We start from the raw sequence: 20,341 nt of genomic DNA on the forward strand, positions 1-20,341 counted from the left end.
TTAATTTTATTGGGGAAAATTATGAGCATTCCATCCCAACCCAGGTTACCCAAACCACTCTAAAGATGGAAAAATATATTAAGTTTAGATAAGGAAAAACAACAATGTTGGAGTAAATGAATATGGTATGTCCATAGCACGTCACGTTGAAATGTCTCGTAACGGAGGTGCATTGTACTTGCTGAAGGACGAAGAGTGGATCTGAGAGTGGGTAGCAGTGGCTGGCGGAGGAGGGCGAGGTTGCCATTCTTGGGAAACTCTTGGAGAGTCATATGGTTCACATTCAAGCAGAAACCTTTCTGGAGCTCGTGGTTATCCTATACTTGAACTGCACCCACGATAAAGTTACAGCACAGAAACACAACTTGAGGGCGAGATCAAAGCTAAAGATGAGACAGCCACGGAACACATGAGAAGAAGGCATGCGCACAGTCAACAGAAGGACTGCAGGGGATGCCATTGGCCCCTCCCTCTCCCACACCAGGAGGCCACACTTCACGCTCTCCCCAGAATGTTCTCCCAGGTTTGGTATTAGCTGCTGAGCTCTGACATTCACGGACTCCCTCTCTCCTTTGGCTTTGCTGGTTCATGGGAGGAAGCCATCTTGTTGGAGGGAGCATGCTTTCTCCCAGAGCGAAGACTCACAGCATAAACATTGTGTCTAAAGCCTCCAAGGCTTCGTTTTGGTAACTCAAAAGTCCAAGCTCTTCTGGTTCAAGAACCTTAAATTTGGCTTTGTGTACCTATGTTCCCAGGAAAGATCAGGGGGAAAGGATTCATTAATATATCAAAATATGAAGCCACCATAGACATAAGCGATACTGACAACTATCACATGTGTAGTTTTCAGCGGGGATAAAGACTATATACCAATCCCAAAGGTTTTCCTTTGTTTCAGTTTGTGCTTTTCTTCCTCAAAAATCCTCATTTAGCCTATCAAGTATGAAGGACAAGGGCTTCTCTCTGCATTTTACTGGAAGGGAAACATGGGCAGGAAAAAAAAAATGCTATTTAGTGATTTTTCCAAAATGCCCAAGACTGTGAATCCAAAGACTATTCTAACCAGCTTTTTTATCTTCCCTGCAAAGAACTGTTGATTGCTCACATTGTTTCCAATGGCAGAAATTTTGATTTCTTTCTTATCTTCGGAACTCCTAGCCTCACATTTTACAACTGAATATAATTTTAAACATGCCAAATCTGGATCTAGTCAGAACTGCAAATACATCAAAATAACGGACAGAGTTAAAGCAGATGGTGATAGCAAACAGGAAAGTTTCATTCACTGATTCGTTCCTCTGGTTATGCAACAAACATTTACTGGAAGCTTTATTTACTGAGTGCAAACATCTATTGGGTGCTCAGGCCTCTGTTGGCTGCCAGGGATATAAAAGGAAAGAAGACAGAAACACTGCTCTCAGAGGGTGGGGTCTAGTAGGGTAAACAGACAGGTAAACAAGTCGAGGTAGTACAAGGCCAGCAAGATACAAGAGAGAAGAATTAAGTGCAGTTCCCAATCCCAGAGCGATTAACGTGTTGAAGGGGGAGGGGGGGCGGTGGATACAGGGATTCTAAACTCAATGCAGGCTTCAGGGCTGGTTCTTCCAGCTTAGAAACAGAAAGACTAAAGTGAAGCCCAGGCATCAGGATGTGGTTGAAAGCAAAACAGTGGCGAAAATGGAGAGACCCTCCTGCTAGCTGCAAGAGAAGATGGGCTTTTCCTTTTTTAAAAGATTTTATTTATTTATTTGACAGACAGAGATCACAGGTAGGCAGAGAGGCAGGCAGAGAGAGAGAGAACAGGAAGCAGGCTCCCGCTGAGCAGAGAGCCCGATGTGGGGATGTGGAGCATGATCCAGAAGGCAGAGGCTTTAACCCACTGAGCCACCCGGGCACCCCAAGAAGATGGGCTTTTGATTAGAATCATGAACTGGCACTTCCAACAAGTCCTTCAAAAATCCTGGAAACCAGTTGGTAGGAGAAAGAATGTGGAAATTAGGGTTTTTTTTTTTAAAGCTAATTTGTCATTTTCACTCTTTGGCAGGACTCAGTTTATAAAGAGGAAGTCGATTTTTAATATATTTACTATAAAGGGAAGTCTTCAGTTGGGTAAAATGCAGCCCAGTCTCTCGAGCGCATGGTTCATAAGCTCCCCCCACACCTCCCCTTTTTTTGAACTGTGCAGAATTTGCTCTCCAGGCACCCTTCTGTGACGAAGACACCCGGCGCTGGCCTTGACCCAGAGGAAATGCGTTTGACTGTGGTGGTCCTGGAATAAATCAGCTCTTTTTGAGAGGAACTTGAGGGAGTGCAATCTACAACCCGCATTATCAGTCTGGGACAGAGTCCTTGTGAACAGCAGAGGCAGCAAACTGCAAACTTTATCAAGATTGTAGTGCTCATTAAGGAAGTGAAATTGAGCCAGATTTGAAGGAAAGCGCTGTAGTAATTACAGAGTTATGAAGATTTAAAGGCTATGCGCCTGGGCATGCAGAGCGCTACGTGTTTCCTTTGGGTTCAGAGACACCGCAATTACAGGGCTTACGGGGAGCAAAGCACTGAATTAGAACTCCCCATTAGTTTGATGATTCACTGATGTAAGTGCAGGCACCGGAAGCCTGACTTCTGTCCCTTCTCCAGCTCCCCGTCCACTGTTCTCCCTCTGGCTCGTCTAGTCTACAAGATGAAGGGATCGGGGAAGAACAGAAGCTTTGGATTAATAATAAGAAATTGGGCACAAGAAAGTTAAAACTTTCTGAAACGTAATGATTTCCGTACACTGGTGTTGGCTTTGCCAAGAGTTGTATAATGGCTTGTTCTTTCTTCTTCCTGGGCTGTTACGTGGTAATGTACAACAATGACATGGTAGTAAATTGAATAAGAAAACCAGAGAATAGAGTGTTTTATTTGGGTGTAGAGCAAGTTACCATCCCCACAGGAAGCTCACTGAGATAGTAACATATGATATTGTATAAGACACGCTAGAACAAACAGACAAACAAACAAACAAACCAGTGGCCAGCCAATTAACAATAGTGGGCAAGAGTCTGGTTCTTTGGAAGGATGGGTTCGAGCCCTCCAATCAACCTAACATATCTACTTGCAGAAATGGTGTCTTGCCCTGGAGAATGATGCTGCTGTTGACTCCGTGACTCCACGTCAATGCAATCAAAGAGTACAGCCAATTAATTTTTTTTTTTTATGAATGGGGAACACACTAATTCCAACCCAGCATGACCACTCAGAGAAAGAACTCTGTGCCAGAACTCATGGCACAAACAGATGATACTGGATGGGCATGCTTGGTAGCAAAGGTGATTTTGTTCAGCAGATTTGTAAATAAAAAGTGTCACCGAAATTTACTTATGTGGCCCTTTTCATATTTGTGCATGAGCTACGGGGCTCCTGGGATCAAACGTGAGACAACCGACCAGCCGTGCCTCTTAAATTATTTTTCCGGAGATGTTTTCTTTCTCCACCTCAATTGTAAAGATCCAGGAATAACAGCCCAGTGCACAAAGTAGACATTTTTATTTCTCATCCTGTCTCAACGGTCTCATAATGGTTCAATAAGAGTCTGGAAATAATGAAAGCTTCTCCACGGAGAAGTACAAGACTCACCAGAAGGAACGATAGCACCTAGGAATCCCCTACAGTAACAGCAGCATGAGAAGAAACATTCCAGGAGTCCAAGTTTCCTATTTGAGAGAGAAGAATTTAAAAAGTGACCATCCTATATGCTCACTAGTGTACAGATGGAATATCAGGCCACTAAGACGAAAATAAACAGTTGAACTTATTTTGAAACATGCTTAAAGTATTTCCATTAAAGTATTTCCTACTGGCTCTGGGGACAACTTCACCCCTGGTTGCTAGGAAAGTCATAATAAAAGGCTGGGGAAAGTGAAAAGGAGGGGAGAAGGATTTGAGTTTTTAAAATTATTTTCTATTTTTATTTTATTTTGCCTTTATTTGCTCTTGGGTAAGTGTATTCATTTTGAATCCCCCATAGGACTTGGGTAGTTCTGCTGCAGTGGCCAAAACCGTCCTTTTCTGACCCACCATCCCTTTCTTCTTTTCTAACAGAATTTCAGTTTCATTCCAGGTGGCACTGACACCAGCCAATCTGCTCTCCATCCTGGGTTCCTTCATATTCAGGGTTGGCCAGATGATGCAGTTCTGGATAAAACATCTACGTGGATAGCTGCTAGAGATTTTGAGGAACTTTTTTTCCCCCAAGATGCTGCCCTTCCCGATTCTTCCTCTCTCTTGTTGGCCCTGGTGAATGGACTTAGGGCTGAGATGGAACGGCTGTCCTATGACTGTCAAATACATGAGCATGAAAGCCTCATGCATAGAAGTAAGGCTCCTGGGGTATCAAAGATAGAACAGACTGTTCCATAGCCCTGGACTCCCACCCCTTCCAAATTTCTTGTATTGTGAGAAAAATAACCACTATTTGGGCCAGCTACTATATACATGCATTCAGATGTATTTCTGACTGACAGGAGTGTCAATTCCTTACAAAGCAATCCTCCGAAATTCAGAATACCAGGGTTCTAGATTTTCCTCATTCATTCATTCCATAGACATTATTTAACAAAAACCTACTAATGTGTCTACAACTATTCTAGGAACCAAGGAGCCACCTATGAACTAAATAGAACAAAGCAAAGGCTTGCCCTCATGGTGCTTACTTTCCCGTTAACAATATTAAATAATCATTGTCCCATAACAAAGAGTTTGTGTATTGAAAAGATAGTTCTATACTCTGAAAACTATAGGACACTGATGAAAGAAATTGAAGAGGACACAAAGAAATGGAAAAGCATTCCAGGCTCATGGATTGAAAGAACAAATATCATTTAAACGTCTGTACTAACCAGGGCACCTGGGTGGTTCAGTTGGTTGAGCATCTGACTCTTGATTTCAGCTCAGGTCATGATCTCAGGATCCTGGGGTCGAGCCCCATGTCAGACTCCACGCTCAGTGTGGAGTCTGCTCGTCCCTCTCTCTGCTTCTGCCCCCACACTCTCTGTCACTCTCTCTCTCTCAAATAAATAAATAAAATCTTTTTTAAAAAAAGTTTTTTAGGGTGCCTGGGTGGCTCAGTTGGTTGCACCACTGCCTTCGGCTCAGGTTGTGACCCCCGAATCCCGGGATTGAGTCCCGCATCAGGCTCCCAGCTCCTTCTGACCTTCTCCCTTCTCATCTCTCTCACTCTCTCAAATAAATAATGAAATCTTTTAATAAATAAATAAATAAAGTTTTTTTTTTAATTTAAAATGTCTGTACTACCCAAAGTAATTTACATATTTAATGCAACCCCTATCAAAATAACACAGCACTTTTCCCAGAGCTAGACCAAACAATCCTAGACTCTGCATGGAACCACAAAAGACCCTTAATAGACAAAGCAATCTTGAAAAATAAAAACAAAACTAGAGGCATCATGATTCCAGATTTCAAGCTGTATTACTAAGCTGTCATCACCAAGACAGTATGGTACTGGCACAAAAGCAGACACATAAACCAATGGAACAGACTAGAGAACCCAGAAATGGACCCTCAGCTCTATGGTCAACTAATCTTTGACAAAACAGGAAAGACTATCTGATAGAAAAAAAAAAAAGTCTCTTCAGCAAATGGTGTGAAAACTGGACAACAGGCAGAAGAATGAAACTGGACCACTTTCTTAGATCACACACAAAAATAATCTCAAAATGGATGAAAGACCTAAATGTGAGACTAGAAACCATCGAAATCCTAGAGGAGAACACAGGCAGCAACCTCTTTGACCTCAGCCACAGTAACTTATTAGACATGCTTCCGGAGGCAAGGGGAACTAAGGCAAAATGAACTATTGGGACTTCATCAAGATAAAAAAGTTTCTGCATAGCGAAGGAAACAACCAACAAAGCTAAAAAGCAACCTACAGAATGGAAGAACATATTTGCAAATGACATATCAGATAAAAGGTTAGTATCCAGAATCTATAAAGAAACTTATCAAACTCACCACCCCAAAAAATAAACAACCCATCTAAGAAAGGGGTGGAAGACATGAATAGACATTTTTCCAAAGATATCCAGATGGCCACCAGGAACATGAGAAGATGCTCCACATCACTCAGCATCAGGGAAATACAAATCAAAACCACAATGAGATCCCACCTCACACCTGTCAGAATGACTGAAATCAACAACACAATAAACAACAGGTGTTGGCGAGGATGCGGAGAGAGGGGAACCCTCCTACACTGGTGGTGGGAATACAAACTGGGGCAGCCACTCTGGAGAACAGTACGGAGGGTCCTCAATACTACCCTATAACCCAGCAATTGCATTAGTGGGTATTTACCCAAAGGACATAAAAATACAGATACGAAGAGGTCCATGCACCCGACGTTCACAGCAGCGTTATCAACAATAGCCAAACTGTGGAAAGAGCCTGAGTGTCCATCAACTGAAGAATGTATGAGAAGCTGTGGTAAAGACCAATACCATACGATCTCACTCATATGTGGAATTTAAGAAAGAAATTGGATGAACATATGGCAAGGGTGGGGGGAAGGGAGAGAGGGGTATAAACCATAGGGGCCTCTTAAGGACAGAGAACAAACTGAGGCTTCGTGGTGGGAAGGGAATGGGGAGATGGGGGATGGGGGGCTGGGCTAGATGGGTGATGGGCATTAAGGAGGGCCTTTTTTGGGATGAGCACTGGGTGTGGTATGTAAGGGATGAATCCCTGAATTCTACTCCAGAGACCAGCATTGCACTGTATGGTCACCAAGTAAAATTTAAATTTAAAAATAAAAAACGGTGGCTCTAGTGGGTCTAGATATTTAAAATAATACAAAGAAATGATGTCTGTAGTACATCATAGGGATTCCCTTCCGGCTTCCTTCCCCTGGCGGGCGCACTCAGCCCCCCACTGCTGCGGGTGCTTACTGTCCACAGCCGCAGCCTGCACTGGGGGCTTCCCCGTATTTCGTATTTCGCTGGAGCTACCCAGGAGCTCAAGTCCCCCCTGAAGGGCAGCCCATTGCCGGTGACTCAGTGGGACAGTGCAGAACGCACTCTGTGCTGATATTCACACTCCAGAACTCTCCATGGGATCACGCTGAGTCTGCCTTCTCCTGAATCCTTCCCCTGCCCACCCTGCTTCCCCCACACTTCAGGGGTCCCTCCTGAGCGCTCTCCCTCACTCAGATCTGCAGCAAACATGCCCACCGCAGCTTCTGCTAATGGGAACCTGACCTGTCTGCCTCCATTTTTTTTAATTAATAAAGAATATAAATTTTCCATTTCCCCCTTTGAACTAACCATCTAAAAACTTCCTCATTTGAATTAAAGTTCATCGAAATTAGAGGGGCTTGCCCATAACTCGCACAGCTGCTCATCATTCAACTCAGTACAGCTGGCCAGCGCATTAGTTCTCACTCCTCTAATAGCCTAATTGCGTTAACTAATAATAATAAATCATTTCTCTTACACCCTCAATTGACCACCGGGTAGAAAAAGATGCGTAAGAATTCTTAATATTGAAATAGAAGTTCATGAGACCCATGAAAGCAAAAATAAAATGATCGTTTCCTCTAGATCAGTATTCAACTGATCCAAATCTTTTTTTTTTAAGATTTTATTTATTTATTTGTCAGAGACAGAGGGAGAGAGAGCGAGAGAGCACAGGCAGACAGAGAGGCAGGCAGAGGCAGAGGGAGAAGCAGGCTCCCCGCCGAGCAAGGAGCCCGATGTGGGACTCGATCCCAGGACGCTGGGATCATGACCTGAGCCGAAGGCAGCCGCTTAACCAACTGAGCCACCCAGGCGTCCCTCAACTGATCCAAATCTTATGCACACATCAGGATGGTAGCAGTACCTGAAAAACTAATGCAAGGGTGAAAGTATTCTAATGATTATACCCATTTTGCATTCCCATTTTGGGGTAATATAGACTATCTGCACTGCGCCTTGTTATGCTCATAAACAACGGCACCAGAACTTTCCTGGCATGCTATGCCTTCGTCCACTCAGGCTGCCGTAACAACATACCATAGACAGGGTGGCTTAAACAACAGACACGGATCTCTCACTGTTCTAGAAGCTGGAAGCCTGAGGTCAGGGCACTAGCCTAGCTGGGCTCCGGTGAGAGCCCTCTGGTTTGTAGGCTGCCTTCTTTCCCAGTGTGGAGAGAGGACGGACTCTTCCTCTGCTTGGAAAGGCACCAGTCCCATCATGGGGCCCCTCCCTCATGACCTCGTCTAACCATGATCACTTCCCCAAGGGCCCACCTGCAAATACCACCACATGTTATTTTTTAGAACCCCAAGATAGGTCGCAACTAAAAAGCACAAAATGAAAGAATTATTAACATCTTCTCATGAAAATAGTTTTGTCTCTTTTGATCCCTGAACATAAATTTAAACGGCCACTGAACTTCAATATGTATTCAGTCTTTGACCACATAAAATATGTGAATTTAAAGTCAATCTATTGACATATCCTAATGCTTTTTTAAAAAGATTTCATTTGGGGCGCCTGGGTGGCTCAGTGGGTTAAGCCGCTGCCTTCGGCTCAGGTCATGATCTCAGGGTCCTGGGATCGAGTCCCACATCGGGCTCTCTGCTCAGCAAGAAGCCTGCTTCCCTCTCTCTCTCTCTCTGCCTGCCTCTCCGTCTGCTTGTGATCTCTCTCTGTCAAATAAATAAATAAAATCTTAAAAAAAAAAAAAAAAAGATTTCATTTATATTTCAGAGAGAGAGCAGGAGCAGAGGGAGGAGCAGGCTCCCCTCAGAGCAGGGAGCCCAATGCAGGACTTGATCCTAGGACCCTGGGATCATGACCTGAACTGAAAGCAGATGCTTAACCAACTGAGCCACCATGTCGTCCCTATTCTAGTGTTTCTAACATAAGCAATTTAAAGCCAATAAAATGCATCCCTTGTTAAACAGACAAATATCAAAATTTGTCTTTACAGATTGTGAATAGCAGTAAAATTGAATTAAAATGAATTTCTTAGTAAAACTTTATTACTTGTCAATCCAAAATTCAACAGTATTTGCTTAAAATTGGGTTCTTTTCTTTATCATTAGCTATACAAAAATGATCAAATGATTTTCTAACATGTTAAGGGATTGAAAAGATGGCATGTCACTCTCAAAGGGGTTCACAGTGTCCATAAAATAGAAATGCTGAGACAGTTGATCTCTGGCGTCACATATGATGTGAATGACTGTGAGTCTCATGTCACTGGGAGCTTCACCGATCTTGCATTATATTGGTAGGTAGTTGGGTAATAGTCCTTGCTTATTTAAAAGCAGGACATTGCCCCCCTCTGCTCCATTCCTTCATTGTCCAGCTCGAAGGTGCCCCCTCGCTGGTATCCCACAGCCCATGGAGCCTGCCTTGTGATACTTCAGTGTTTCTAAACAAGAAGTATTGGGCTCAACCAAGGAACAAGCGTATGCTAGGATGGGAAATGAACCAGAGAGTATAAGCCTCTGGACTGTAGAAACCCTGAACTGAGCTAATAGATCCTCCAGGCCTAGAGATTTTTTAGAATGTCTCCAAACTTAACATCTTGGTGTGAAATATTCAAATACCTAAAGGGCAGGGACTGAACTAAATGACCTTTTCCATTCTAAACCACCCTATTTCCAAACACTGGCGTTCAGTATTAGTCCAAGCTGAGTTCGTGCATGCTGTTTTATTGTTCTCAATTTTAAAAACACGTGAAATGCCCATCGCAGACTACATACAGCACCAGTACAGAGCAGCGTGTATAACAGCGATGACCAAAGAGAACTGTGTGATCTGGAGGATAAGAGAAGATACCCAAATCAAGTTTCCATTTGGACCAACATCTTTACAACAGCTTTACAATGACTGCTTTGGTTTTCCCCACCAAAATCAGAGAACCCCATCTTATCAAATCCCTGAAATCTGTATGACCTTTCTGCCTCCTTAGTCTTGTTCTCCCATATATGTGTGGCTAAAACCTAGAACTAATTGACAGGTCTGCCTATGCCTGCATCTTCATGGCTCAGCAACCCACCCTGGCCCAATTCATTGTAAACAGAAGTATTAACCATGTAAAGATAGTATTTTAGTTAAACATTATATTGAGTTATAACACCTAACTAGTTTATAAGAGCTCTTACATACTTATTATTTATTTATTTATTTGTTTATTATTTAATATTATTTATTTTATTTATTTATTATTATGTATGGTACAAACAGAAAAAAGCAAGTCCTTTTCTGTGTTATTGAACTATGGTTCGCTGTGCTGTTTCCTCCTATTGTAAGAACTCCTGTCATGAATTTAAGAAGTTATCACTGTAAGGAGTTGGCTTGGATGAACTTGGCCCTCTGTGGTTAGGGTAGCCCCAAAAGGGGGAGCCTGGGGCCCAGAGTTGGGGACGCTGAGCACGGCACTCTCTCCCACTTAGAGCATTCCCTAGGCATTTTATCACTTCTCTTTTCAATCATAATTCCCAGCTTCGCATGTGGCAGTTCTGAAAACAAGCCTCCATGAAAGGGCTTAGCAATTCGGGGCCGAAATGAGCCACCAGCCACTGCCGTAGCCGGCACAATGTTTTTCTTGGGGGGAAATGACTCCTATGGCCTTTTCTCCATCACTGTCTGAAATGGTTTCCTTGGCAAACACAGCCAGAGATTGGTCTGTTTTAAATGGCACCAACGAAGCATCCTCCCCAAATCCCTGGAGTGACTCCTCTGTGGTCTAAGGGGATTCTCAGAGAACAGCTTCCCGGGAACCAGGCTCGCATACATTGCCATTACTTAGTTTCTCCCAGTGCCTCCAACCACCTCACAAAACCATTTCTCTGCCTTCAGGGTTCACTTCTGGAGAAGAACACATGCTGGTTGTCCCCACGGGACAGTCCCGACCCAACACAATGATGTGTCCCTCCCCCAACAAGCAGCCACTCTTTCCGCACATGTGACTAGAATGTTCAGTTTGTTCAGCAAGGCTTCTGATTTTTCTCAAAGCTTTTCTATTAGATGCAGTGTGAGAAGCACGAGATTACCTGAGTCCTGTTGAATTTCTTCACTAAGGCTCCTCCTGTGCCCTGGTCTCTGCCTGGGGAGAGGCTTGGTTCTCAACCTTGGCTGTACGCTGGAATCATCTGGAAAGTTTTTTTTTTTTTTTTTGACAGACAGAGATCACAAGCAGGCAGAGAGGCAGGCAGAGAGAGAGAGAGGAGGAAGCAGGCTCCCTGCGGAGCAGAGAGCCCGATGTGGGGCTCGATCCCAGGACTCTGGGATCATGACCTGAGCCGAAGGCAGAGGCTTTAACCCACTGAGCCACCCAGGCGCCCCTCATCTGGAAAGTTTTTAAAAATCTTGATACTCTGGGAGCTCCTGGGTGGCTCAGTTGGTTAAGCATCTGACTCTTGATTTTGGCTCTGGTTGTGATCTCAGAGTCATGGGATCAAGCCCCGTGTTGGCCTCCATGCTGGGGTGGGGGGGTCTGCTTAGGATTCTCTCTCTCTCTCTCCCTCTGCCTCTCCCCCACCTCTCTCTCTCTCTCTCTCTCCCTCTTTCTCTCTCCCTGCCATTCAAAACAATATTGATACTCTGGTATCCACCCAGCAACCCCACCAAAAATTTCTGGTTCAATTGGTTTAGGGTGCAGCCTGGGCATTAGGATTTTTTAAACTTCTCAGGGGTTTCTAACACACAGCGAAGTTTAAGAATCAATTGGAATTAGGAGACTTGATTTAAATGTAGCCACTAATTAGCTATGCGGCCTTGAGCAAAAGAAATATTCATTTATCCACCAGGTGTTCCCTGACAGTTTGCTGTATGCAAGACAGCACTAGAAGCCTAATCTCTCTTGCCTCTGAGATAAGGAAATTGGGCTCAACAATTTGCTCATTCATTCAGCAAATCAGTATTGAGTGCCTACTACCTTCCAGGCCCTGGCGAGGCACAAGATGTGCAGCAGTAAATCAGAGGGAGAAGCCCCTGCCCTCATGGAGCTGACAGTTCAGATGGGGGAGGCACAACCACATACAAGTAATGAAAAGCAAAGACTAGGGATGCCTGTCCGGCTCTGCGGGTAAAGCATATAATTCTTGATCCTGAAGTCATGAGTTTGAGCCCCATGTTGGGTGTGGAGCCTACTTAATGAAAAAAAAATAAATAAAACATTTTTTTTTAAAGTGAAGAGTGACGTCATATAAAGGACGGGATGGATGATGAGATGGAAGATGATGGGACGGGCAGCCAGTGTGGAGGAAGCAGCGGGCCTGGTGGAGAAGGGGGGGTGGAGGGAGGCCCATGGATTCAAGAAAACAGTCAAGGAGATCACATCTCAAAGACTTGTGGATTTGATAAAGGGAGAATGAAGAAGGCCAATTCATAGCTGGTGGGATTGATGAGTCATTCACTGGAGCAAAAAAAATGCGTGAAAAGAACCCCAGCAACCCCCCCCCCCCAGGGATTATGAGGGTCTAGAGCGAAGGTATAGGAAGCTGGGGCAAGGAACCAAGTCCCTCCCCGGACAGAGCCCAGGGGACAGGAGGAACCTTAGCCAAGAAATGCAATGGCTCTCACAGGTGGTTATTTCAACACCTGAACTGGGTCTTTGTCTAGCCAAAGGGGGAGCCACTAAAGAGCCTGTTCCCAGAGGCCCGAAGCTGAACAACTTAAAAGGGAAAACTGGACAGAAGAACCCATCGCAATTGTAAACAACATGAGGCACCATGTGCCCTGCGGGAGGGGTCTTGCATATTGTGGAGGCACTTGAGAAAATTGTTCTCTTCCCCCTTCTGGGTGTAGACTGTGTTGGCTCTGAGAATTCATATCCGTCCTTGGGAGATCCCTGTAAGTGTGTGTTGGGGGAGAAAGAGAGAGAGATTGGCTGAGAGATGGAGAGATCCATAGCTACCGTTGGACAATCTGGCAACATCAACGGGCAGGTCTGGAGAGACCATGGGCAGAACAGCAGCCCTGGGAGGCTGCAGAGCTACGTGTTGACTAATGTGCGTTGGGGGAAAGGTCCTGCTGGAGGAAAGGGTGTCCTGTGGGGTGAGAACAGCTCTAGTGCGTGACCATTTCAAAAGGGAGATGCAGAGATGGAAGGAGGAGGAGACTCCGCAGAGAGGAGAAGACTTGAGGGCAGGGGCCAAGCACAGGAACTGGAGTGTGCCTCTAAGAGCCCGGCTGTGACTGCCTAAACTCCTCAGGGTCCTGAGGTTTCACAGTCTTTTCTTCACATGTGGTTTTTCCCCCCTTTGATGCTCCTCAAACTTTAGCACGGGCTGTCAGACCCACATAGCTGTCTGGTTGTGTTAGGGAGGAAAGTGAGAGCGGGGACTCCCAATTACCCTGGAAAGCTCTCCGAGATCTTTCCAGGGGGAACAGCAACATACAGAGGGGAAGGTCCCCGCCACAGTGTTCCCGACTTCCACCCACAGAGATGTTTGTAGCGCCCCCTGGTGGAGTCGGGAGTAACACACGACGGCGGAGAAGCTGAGTGCCGCAGGTGGACGACTTGAGAACGGACTGGGGGTCCAATCTGTCCCTTTCCCAGATACCGTGGGGAAGCAACCCTTAAGAGCAAGATGGAAACTTCCATTTGATTTACAGAGGCAAAACACCAGGCGCGGTGCCTGGTTCAGAGTTGGCACTCAGTAATTGGCAGCCATTACCATGATTATGATGATTATGATTATTGAGATTCAGTTGCTATAGATATCCTGTGGCCTTAAATGATCTGAGGATGGTTCACGGAGTAAGAAGCCCCGCGGGCTCAGCACAAGTTGACTATAATGCGGAGGGCTTTGAGGGCATAGTGGGCAATCCAGCCCCGAATGCATCCTCGACCTTTCTTCCCAGCAACTATACGTTGCTCAGCTGATGTTCATGGTCATCACACTCAGCCCGGAAGCCCGAGGATCTCTCCAGGCTGTGCTTCTTGCCTCCAAAAAGTTCATCCCTTTCACTGTAACCCCTTTCCTGCCGTTTCCCAAAGGGTCAGCCGTTGTTTTGAACGGCCCACGATGAGTCACGCTAGAGGCCTGAGGAGGCCAGAAGATGCCACAAGAGGAGAGAGAAAAATCGGAGCAGAGGAGAGGGAAAGATAGGCCAGTCAGGGCCCCAACAGGAAACAGATGGCACATTCCAATGAGGAGGACTTCAAGAGGGTTCTTTCATAAAGGGGCTCATTACACAACGGCAGTGGGTGGGAACATGCCGGACCTCGGGGTCAGCAGAGGCAGAGCAGGCCTGCCTTCAGGGGTGACGGGAGAGAGAGGTGATCAGAAAGAGTCATGTAGGCTTCCTTGAAAGAAGCAATGACCTTAGGTCCCCAAAGGGGGAACTGAGCAGAGTAAAGACCCGGAACTCACTGGCCTCCAAGCCTCTGAGCTATCTCCAGAACTCTGCACAGTTTGGACCCAACTGGAAACCTGTCCCTAAGGGAACCCTGTTGACAAAACCCAAACAGATCACGCACCCAGGCCCCAGAACAGGCCGGAGAATGACGGAGAAGGGCCGATAGAAGATACCTGGAACAGCAGACAGACATCTACGGATCAGTACTGGTGTTTTTGTGTTTGTTTGTTTGTTTTCCAAAATATAAGACCGCAGGCCCATCAGCAGTGGGATAGGCGGAGCATCGTTATCCTGGAAATGACGGATGGTTTCTATTTACCCACCAAAGTTTCTCTTTGCTCTTGGAGCAAAAGACAAACCTCCGTTTGGAAACTCCCAGTCGTGCCTGGGAGTAGGAGTAGGAAGAGAAAATCCCAGCAAAGCGATTGCTTTCCCTTGCAGCTACTGACAGGACCGCAGGGCACTAGAGAAGGCGTCATGAGGGGACAGGAACAGGTGCCAGGGGTAGGAGTGGGGGAGAACAGAAGGGCTCAGAAAGGAAACCAAACATTTGGCAGAGAACAGCACACAGTAGCAAGTGACTATACCAAGTGTAGTTGGGGTTCCTTTATAAAGAGCTCTGGCCCAGGAAGCTGGAGCAAGGTTGAGTGTGGGTCACGATGCCCAGGCGACACATCCCATTTCTCATGGTCCCACATTCTATTTCCTTCTCATTTCACCCAACGTCCTCCTGGAAGTCCTACAGATCTTCCCCTAGGACCATATGCGCGAGTGTTTTTGCTTGTCATGAAATGATCAGCATTCAATGAAATGCTTCTATTTTGGGGGCATTACCATCTCTAAAACAAGACACAGAAAAGCAGAGGGAGGCAGCTAGGGGCTGCATTTAATCTTCTGTAATATCGCAGTGGGAAGGAAACTGGGGAATGAAAACATAGTCATTTAGAAAATGGTTGATGAGTCACTGATTGGCATCGGGTAGAGAAAAGGAGAAGTCATTACACATTCAGAATATGCCTGGTCTTTAAAAATAGGCTCCTCACTCTGCTCAAGGGGGCGTCTGGGCTTTAGAGGAGGGAGGGTGGCCGAGGGCACGGGGCCGAGGGCCAGGGACCGGGACAGAAACTGCCCACGGCAGGCAGCGCCCTCCTGTTGGGCCAGGTTCTCCTCAGCCCTTGAAAAGCCTCCAGCTTTAAGACACAGAAAGACACCGTCTCTCCTCCTTGTTCCTCCTCTACCTCTTTCTTGAGGCCTTAATAATACTTTGGGGGAAACTTCAGCTTCAGGGGAACCAGGCCAAGTAGAAGAGACAGCACTTCGTGCGACCATAATTTTGCCATCGGCCGCAGAGCTCCTGGCCCAGGATGACCCAGCTCTCTCTTGGTCTCCCTGCTTTTGACCTCCTTGTTGTTTATTCGTTGTTCTACATTTTAGTTGGTGGCAGTGGGGGGGGGATTAGAATCTGTCAGATTAGAACATGGTGTAATGTTTGCTGGAGGCGGGAAATTAAAGTCTCCGGTAAGCAGAGGTTCAGAGACAGCCTGGGAACGTTCTTGCTGCCGGTGTTCTAGAAAAACAAAAGAAAACAAAATAGAAACGCCGCCTGCTAAGGGCTTTACCTTTGCTGGCTAGTTCTTGGGCCTTGGCATGCAGATCTGGGCCACGGGCGAGGCGCTGAGCCAAAAAGAGCTTGACTGCTTTAGAGTGAGAAGGGCAGAGAAAAGAATAGATCTAGAAGGTAAGGGATGGCGAAGGCCAGGTCAGGCTGAGTTGGAGAGAAAGCCTGAGGACTTTTCGAGAGCCAGTGGGAAGAAGAGGGGCAACTGCTGGGTTGGGATGAATTCGGGCTTTGGGGGAGAGGAGGCACGGAGAGGAAATTGGTCGTGTGTTATGAATGGGATGGCTTCTTTACATGTTGTCATTTCCACAGGCAAAATCAGAATCGTTTTTCAATTGTTTTGAATTGTTGGACTGGCGTTTCTTCTGAATGCAGAAGCTGAGGCAGACCACAGGGTGGCCCGGATTTACACAGGTTACGAGCATGAAGTCCATCCCAACCATGCGTGTGTCCCCCTCCCCCAACACACGACTGTCACAACATACCCGCGACTTTCTTAACGTATATATTGCCTTGTCACTTGTTTAGTGCATTGTCTTTGGCCATACTGGGATAAATTCACCCACCCTAAATAGAGACAAAAGAGAAAATTCTGACACTGGGTCTAGTTTCAGAAAAGTAGACAGATCTGCAGGACCCTGATTTATCTCCGCTTGGAATTCTGTGCTGAACATGCAATTGGGGATGTCCAGAATCTTCCCACTTTCAGTCTCTCTCTTCTTCGAGAAACTGCTAAGGTGCTGGAGGTAAAAGAGAGACTCAGTGGCCTGTGGACTGTTGAGGAATGTTCCCGTTTCGCTGAGAGCCGGCGGCCACAGCTCCTTCTCATACAACGTTGTTTTAGACATCACTGTATGCACAACATACACTTTCACTCTTACACATTTATCCTTTAACAGCCTTAATCTTTTGCATGTTCACTTTACACACTCGTTTTGGTCCTTCAGCATCCTGAAAATGACTCTCAGGCACGCACTCACCTTTAGTCAAACTGAGATACAACTTCTCTAGAAAAAAAAAAAAAAAGGTAAAGAAATATACTTTTAAAATTATGCATCATGATCCAGCAGGATTTATTCCAGGATTGTAAGGGTCTCAACACATGTCTAAGAGGCATTTGATAATGTATAAGGCCCGTTCCTGATAGGAATTCTTAGTTAAAGGGCGCCTGGGTGGCTCAGTGGGTTAAAGCCTCTGTCTTTGGCTCGGGTCATGATCTCAGGGTCCTGGGATCGAGCCCCGCATCGGGCTCTCTGCTCAGCGGGGAGCCTGCTTCCTCCTCTCTCTGCCTGCCTCTCTACCTACTTGTGATCTCTCTTTCTGTCAAATAAATAACTAAAATCTTAAAAAAAAAAAAAGAATTCTTAGTTAACTAAGAGTATAAGGGCACTTCCTTAACAAGACAAAGAGTATCTCCCATTAACCAAGAGTCACCTTCAGGTTTAATGTTACCAAACAAACAACAGAAGAGCTCGTAGCAATTCCAATAAAGTAAAAGAGAAACAGAATTCCTGATCTCACTGCTGTGGTTCCATTCTTTGTTGTTGTTGTTGTCCCATTGTTGCTTAACACTGCCCCATAGGTTCTAGACACTATAATAAGATGTTAAATAGCGACAAGAGGAAAAACTTACCAGTGGTCCCAGATGATTTACTTGTTTGCCTGGAGATACCAAAAGAATCTAATGAAAAACCAATGGGCCAAATAATCAGATTCATTAAGGTGGGCCAATTATAAAACGAACACACAAAACTCACTTGTATCATCTTTTCTAGAAATTAGCAATCCAGTTAGAAAATATCATGGGAAAGGATCGTATTTTTAATAGTAACATATTTTGTTCATCTGTGACTCCCTGCAACAGAGACAAGTACTTTATTGAGTATTTACTATGTTCCAAGAGCTGAGCTGAGACCCAACTTTCCCAAGTGTATATTCTAGAGAAAAAAATCAGCCCTTACAACTCCTGATTTCATGATATCCCTGCTTAGGATGAGACTTAAGAAGTCTCTTTCTTAAAGTAAATATGTTTCAGCTCCTGAAAGTGGGGGGGCAGGGGAAAGCTCACACAGAGGGAGTGGGGAGGGGCACAGACTAGTGGAGACTGTGTGCGTGATTGGTTCCCTTTGCCCATGTCCCCACCCAGCCACTCTCTCTGTTCCCCCTCCCCAGGAGGCTGGTCTTCATGGGTCTCATCGTGGGCTCCCTTGCTTCTGGCTGAGCACAACCAATGGGGATCCCCAGCAGGAGATGCGGGCGGGAGGAGAGTGAAGCTGGGGTGCTTGCTTGGTCTTCTGCACGGGTGCAGGGCCAAGGTCTTGCTGCCTTCTCTAAACACTTCCCCAGTTGGGCCCACGCTCCCTTCTTTTGCCCCCTTCAGGCCTGGCACGATAACAAGCTCCCCAGGATGGATGGATCGATCGCTGGCCTTGGGTCTCGCATCACCCCTCAACTGCTTCCCTTGAGCCTTCCTCACACTTTTGTAACAGATCCCTTTACTAAACTTTCCTCACAATGACCCTGACTGGTAAGTGGAGAGGTGAACGGCTCAAGTTTGGGGGGCCGCCCTGTGCTATTCGGTCATCAGGACAACCTTTTCAGATGAGAATCGTCAGCCCCACTTGATGTGGGAGAAAAGCGCCGCTGAGAGGGGGAGAGTAGCTAGGCCAGCATCCCCTGCTGTCCAATGGCGGCCCGGCTGCTCCAACACTTGGCCATGCCTCTCCTGTGAGTCCGAGGTGGTGTCCCCCTTGCTGCTGAACCTCCACCTCTGTGTAATTCCCCCCAAGGAAAATGCAATCAGAACTCTGGCCCACCGTGATCTAACCCCTCGGGCTGCTTTTCTTCAGGCCAAATGTTCCAGAAGGCCCTGTTCTCGCATGTCAAAGCTCTTCAACCGGCTCCCTTGTGGTTGGTTTGGGGACTCAGGGAAGAAAGGGAACGTGCTATTGATCTTTAGGCTGCCACAGAATTGCCCCTGCTCTAGCTGGCTGGGTCCCACAGCCCCCCAGCAATGGCAGACTCCTGAGGTGATTCTAGTGCTTCTGAACCGACCCGAGTCTGCCTAAGATTTTAGCCAACTAATGATGACTCATGCTGTTCTGTGGCCTTCCTCGGGTTTTAAACGTTTCATAAATGACACTACCGTTTATAAAATTGTTTTTCTGAGGGAGGACAAGGACTTACCTTTTATTCTATGTTGATGGAGGAGATAATAAATTTTAAATAATTTGCTGAAGCTCATTTAACTTTTTACTGAGGAAAATCTGAGTGATCTTAATGATTTGCTTAGTGTTTCTTTTTTGCTTTCTTTCTGAGAGGACAACTGTTCTTACACACTCTGATATCTAATTTTTTTTTAATAAGAACGATCTTGTCAGCATTTAATAGCAATGAAATAAATTCAAATCCTCAGATGGTCCTTGGAAGGAAGTCTAGGCTTGTGGGTATGAGCTGGAACTCTGGCCTTAGCAGCCCTGAGACTGACTTCCCAGCTGTGTTATCTTAGGCAAGTGTCCTAACCTTTCTGTGCCACAGGTTCCTCAAGTATAAAATAAGACTAATGGCGGGTACTTATTTCACAGGGCTAATGGGAGAAGTAAATGAGCTGATTCATGTCAAACTTTAAACATGGTACTTAACACATAGTAAACACTCAATATTGCCAATTACTATTATTACTATGTGGAAGCTTCTATGACAGGCACTGAGGAGGGTCAAAAAGGAAAGACTGTGTGCATGCAAGTGGATTATAATTTTATAGAGAAACATGAGGGGAGACCAAGGCCCCGGAAGTGTGGACAGGGACTGGACGGAGAGGAGGAGATGGGGCAGAAGACAGGAGGCAGGTGGCTGAGCATCTGGGCGTGAAAGGAACGGAAGCCCAAAATGCAAGGAGACCAAGAACGGAGGCAGAACCCCGGGCGTCCTACCCTGACTTTCTGGTCATTGGGCCATGAGAACGCTGGCTTCAGTTTCTTCATTTAGGAACGGGGGGCACCAGACCAGATCATCGCCAAGATCCTTTCCATACATTCCACTGTGAGATACACGCCTTAGGATCAAGGAATTCACCGTCTAGCCAAACTCACAAGGGTTTGTTTTCCCTTTCATATCTTCCCTTCTCCTCTCTTTCTTATCCTCTGGCTCTTCTTTCTCTCTGCCTGATCTTCCATATAGCTCAACATATGTCAGGCTGTCAACATACGGCATATTTTGCAAACAGATAAACAGTGGCACATATGCAATCATATATTCCTGGCATGCAGATGCCCCAGCTTGGCTTCATCAGCCTCAGCAGAAAGCATTTGCTAAGTCTCTCTCGGAAATTCCAGAATGCATGAGCCGCCCATGGAGC

The 20,341-nt window shown here is 45.8% G+C and overlaps 1 long non-coding RNA gene across 1 annotated transcript in view; it reads right to left on the reverse strand.

Moving 5' to 3' along the window:
* LOC125091255 (uncharacterized) overlaps positions 1–20,341 on the reverse strand; it is a 67,726-nt gene continuing 47,385 nt past the window's right edge. Inside the window, exons 2-3 of the long non-coding RNA XR_007124628.1 lie at positions 3,622–3,698; positions 1–743 (exon numbers count right to left, since the gene is read on the reverse strand). This is a non-coding gene — a long non-coding RNA (uncharacterized LOC125091255). The remainder of the gene's footprint in view (positions 744–3,621; positions 3,699–20,341) is intronic.

The sequence above is a fragment of the Lutra lutra genome, chromosome X (genome assembly GCF_902655055.1).
Source record: "Lutra lutra chromosome X, mLutLut1.2, whole genome shotgun sequence".
Classification (NCBI taxonomy): Eukaryota; Metazoa; Chordata; class Mammalia; order Carnivora; family Mustelidae; genus Lutra; species Lutra lutra.